Source organism: Peromyscus eremicus, chromosome 16_21 (assembly GCF_949786415.1).
Source record: "Peromyscus eremicus chromosome 16_21, PerEre_H2_v1, whole genome shotgun sequence".
Classification (NCBI taxonomy): Eukaryota; Metazoa; Chordata; class Mammalia; order Rodentia; family Cricetidae; genus Peromyscus; species Peromyscus eremicus.
Genome location: NC_081432.1, coordinates 49,236,346 through 49,240,512, shown reverse-complemented (window position 1 = coordinate 49,240,512; position 4,167 = coordinate 49,236,346). Strand labels below are relative to the sequence as shown.

At 43.1% G+C, this 4,167-nt stretch overlaps 1 non-coding gene and 1 pseudogene across 1 annotated transcript; both read left to right on the top strand.

Moving 5' to 3' along the window:
- The first annotated feature begins 847 nt into the window (after positions 1-847).
- LOC131894010 (U6 spliceosomal RNA) lies at positions 848-954 on the top strand. Its single transcript, XR_009374800.1, has one exon. It is a non-coding gene; the product is annotated as a U6 spliceosomal RNA (small nuclear RNA).
- Positions 955-3,346: 2,392 nt separating this feature from the next.
- LOC131926039 (large ribosomal subunit protein uL1-like) lies at positions 3,347-3,910 on the top strand (annotated as a pseudogene).
- The last annotated feature ends 257 nt before the right edge of the window (positions 3,911-4,167 follow it).

Sequence of the window (4,167 nt, the reverse complement as noted above, 5' to 3'; positions counted from 1 at the left end):
GAGAAGCTATACCCCAACAGAAGGACTCACTAATATGAGCAAATTAAGTAACCGAGAAATCAGTAGGTAAAACTTTCAGACTAGGTACTAACTCTTGGTAGAAGATGCTTCCCTTTTCAGCCTAGACAGTGCTCTGAGCTAACCCCTGGGGATTTGGCCAGAAGGCACCTCCAGCAGCTGTTCTCAAGGAGAAGGCTTATGTCAGCACCATTTATATCAAGTACACCCGGAACATTGTGTCAGCAGCATCACTGCGGGCATGTCAGCATCTCTATTTTACACCCCCTAAAATGTGTACACTTTAATTAGACTAAAGCCCGGGAATGGTTTGTTGGGAGCTCAACATGGAAGTAATGACTTCCTAAGGGAGTCATCCCTCCCCACCCTGGGGAATCATCTAATATTTGTCTTTGAAAAGCCAATCCCTCATGGTGTGCTCCTTCTAGGAGACTACTCTCAAAAAGCAATAACTTTCCCCCCTGAATCTAGTGGAATATTTATGGTGAACTGGGATCAATAATTTGTCTGGACACCTGCAGACTTCTGTATTCAGCTAGTACCCACTTCAGCCACGTGCTCTGTGTTCTTCCTCAAGCAGGTTGTCTTGTGTCCCTGCTCCATTTAAATGGGGGAGAGAACGTTTCCACAGAGAGAGCTAGTTGAATGACAGACTGCCTACCATCCAGGGGAGGCTTGAGGAGGCCTCTGAGGGAACAGCAAGTTTCTCTGAAGGCAGAGATCAGTGAGCCCCCAAAAGCTTAAGAACGTTTTCAGAACTCTCTCCTTTCCCCCCCACAAAGTGTTGAGTCTGTTTGGACCATTCTTTGGTTAAAAAAAAAAATCTTCCTTGCCAAGCTTCGGCAGCACATATACTAAAATTGAAACGATACAGAGAAGATTAGTACAGCCCTGCGCAAGGATGATACGCAAATTGGTGAAGCGTTCCATATTTTTAAACAACTGAAACTGTTGTATCTTTGTATTTATTACTTGATGTAATAAAGCTTATTTTCATTAACAAAAAAAAAAATCTACCTTTATTATCTCTCTCGGTGCCTCATTAGGCTGAACGATGGTTTAAAGAGAGAACAGCCCAAGCTAATTTTTGAAAACCTCAAAAGATTCGGTTGTGTCGGGACAACAATGTGTATGTGAGAGAATTATATCCAGTTAGGTTTGGAAGATAAAGAATCATTTGAAGCCCTTCCTGTCAGGAGCAGGATGCTAGGAAGAAACATCAGAGGAGAGTTAAAACTGAACTAAGACTTTTGAAAGAGAAATCAGAGATTTCTTTATGATGATGATGGCGACCAGATACGAACTTCTAACCAAACAGAACTGGTGCCTCCACAGAAGTTCCTCTCTGACCAGTAACTGAGTTCCTTACATCTCAGTATCTCCTGGAACCTCCTTTTGCTGAAAGGAGCATACTTTGTATCATGAAACAAAATGCATGTTCTGGGATGCACACGTAGATGTGCATGTATATACACAACACACACAGCCAGGGGAAGGGAGGGAGAGAAGAGAGACTTTTAGAGCTTACTTTTTCTTCTTTTCTTTTATTATCTCTTCATACAGGGTTTCAATGTGTATCCCAAACTGGCCCTGTGGGTGTTTCTTCTTTCTTTGTGGTCTATTGACTACCAGGCCACAAGGGCAGAAAAGGCAGAAGCGAAAAGCAGGGCCTCGTCCTGCCTGTGGTATGATGGAAATGACCTTCCAGGACTCTGCTTCAGAGTTGCAGCTCAACTTTACTCAAGGGTGAGGGCAGTGTCTGGGGCACAACCTAATCTGCATTAAACAGCATACACCTATCATAAGATTCCTAGTATAAGTCTTAGTTATCGTATGTGGAAACACCGGCCTATCATAAAGTCTAATTACATATGGGCAGCAGGGGAAAGCTTCCACAGGGAACTGTGTCAAGGGTCATACTTGAGATAAGTCAGGCATCTGGACCTAGAGACATTCTCCAAATAAGGTCAGAGAGAGAGCAGGGAGCCTCCGCTGCTGGGGAGGAGTCCTCTATGTTGCACCAAGCTCGGAGAGAGCTGCCAGGCCACTGTGGACTGCAACCTCTGACCGGTGGGGCCTCCCAACAGCCCAGACCTTGATATTCACCTGCCTCAGCTTACTTGGTGCTAGGATTACAGGTTTGCATCATTATGCCTCATTGAAGTACTCTTGCTTGTTGCAGTAATTCTATGGGGAAACTGTAGAAAATGGTTACTATAATGATTTTTGCCAAGTCAGAGTTCTCAACTGTTCATTGCAAAGTCTTCACACCAGGGTCTTGACAGAGACCCAAAAGGAATAATGCAATGTTTAGTGTGGGACCAATATTCCCAATCAATAGCTCTCATAATCCCACTAGCTCTTACAAAAAAATAAATAAATAAAAGATTTTTTTCTTTCGTGCTACCAGTATCTTTTCCATGTTTTAAAGATACAGTTTCGGAGACATCTTTCTGGAACAGCCAGGGTTCTGGATAGGAGACCTGGGCAGGGTATGTTTGGTGTCGTGTGTTACTTTGTTAACACAGAAAAATAAATTTTACTTGAACTGCATCTTTTTGAAGGCTCACAAATTGCTTTACAGCTGTCACCACAGAACCACTCTTCAATCACTTTGAAGAATTATAAAGGACACACACACAAAAAAAAATCTCTGAAGATGAAATAAGGGCAATGCTTCTCCTTCCTAATAAAAAGGAAAAAGGAGTATCGCAAGAAATTACAGACTCTTGGTTGACGATGAGCTCCAGAGCCAAGGATCAAACAAGCCCTTTCAGTGCCCAATGAGCAACAGAGAGTCTTCCTTTTCGGAGAGCATCGTATTAACGAGGATGATGAAGAGACTTGTTACATTTTGAACCGTTTTTTATAGGGTTCTAAGTCTGTTGCACTGAATAAGTATCATGGTGCTGTAGACCTGGCTCTAGCCTCATTTTTTTTTTTCAGAAACTCCCCCATGCAATTCTGAGTCATCATACTTTCATTTGTTGGATTCTTAGACTTATTACTTGTCAATGTTCCTTGAAATCTGAGAAGCTCAAAACTGGGGTTCAAATTCCCAAAGATATTTGTACCTAGAGTCAACGCCACTTAAGAATAGCAGTTTGCCTCATGGGGGTGTCCACCTGTTGTGATTTGTGTTTTGACGAAGGCTGTTGAAATGGAAATGTTCATATCTGGGTTATAAAATCCTATTTTCTTCTTCCTTGTCCATAACTGATTACTGCAGATCTAGATAATTCATTCAAACTTAGTTGACCAAATTCTCTCCAGGACATCAAATAAAAATATGGAAGGCTCTTTTCCAGGTTTTGTGGCTTGAGTAGCCATGGACAGCAAAGCCTCTCACAATACCCTGTACTAGACAAGTGCTGGAAGTCCTCCACAGGAATCAGAGCAAATGCCACAAGTTTCTGGAAATGGTGGCATTACAGATCAGCCTGAAGAGCTATGACCCCCAGAAGGACAAACACTTCTGGAGCACCAACAGGTTTAAGTACACTTCTCACCCCAAGTTCTCTGTGTCCTGGGGACCACCAGCACTGTGATGAAGCCAAGGCTGTGGAGATCCCCTGCATGGATATTGAAGTGCTGAAGAAAGCTTACAAAGAACAAGAAGTTGGTTCAAAAGCTGACCAAGAAGTATGCTGCCTCTGAGTCTCTAATCAAGCAAATCCCATGCATCCTGGACCCAGACCTGAGCAAGGCTGGCAAGTTCTCTTCCCCGTTGACACACAATGAAAACATGGTGGCCAAAGTCGATGAGGTGAAGTCCATGATCAAGGTCCAGATGAAGAAGGTGCTGTGTCTGGCCATTGCTGTTGGGCACATGAAGAGGACTGATGATAATCTGGCTGCCAATCTCTTGGTGTCCTTGCTCAAGAAGAACTAGCACCATGGGCAAGCCCCAGCATCTGTACTAAGATGCCCCAATAAACCTTAGTGCTACCATCCCCTTGGTCTGCCTGTGATTGGGGGTAGGGTGTTTGTGAGCTCAATTACAGCCTTGGTAAAGAAAAAGAGAAAGAAAGGAAGGAAAGAAGGAAGGGAGGAAGGAAGGAAGAGAAAGAAAGGAACCTAAAGATGGGGTATTGTCAATCTGGAGACACCAAAAGAGATTTTTTACATTGTTAAAGAATAAAATGGAAA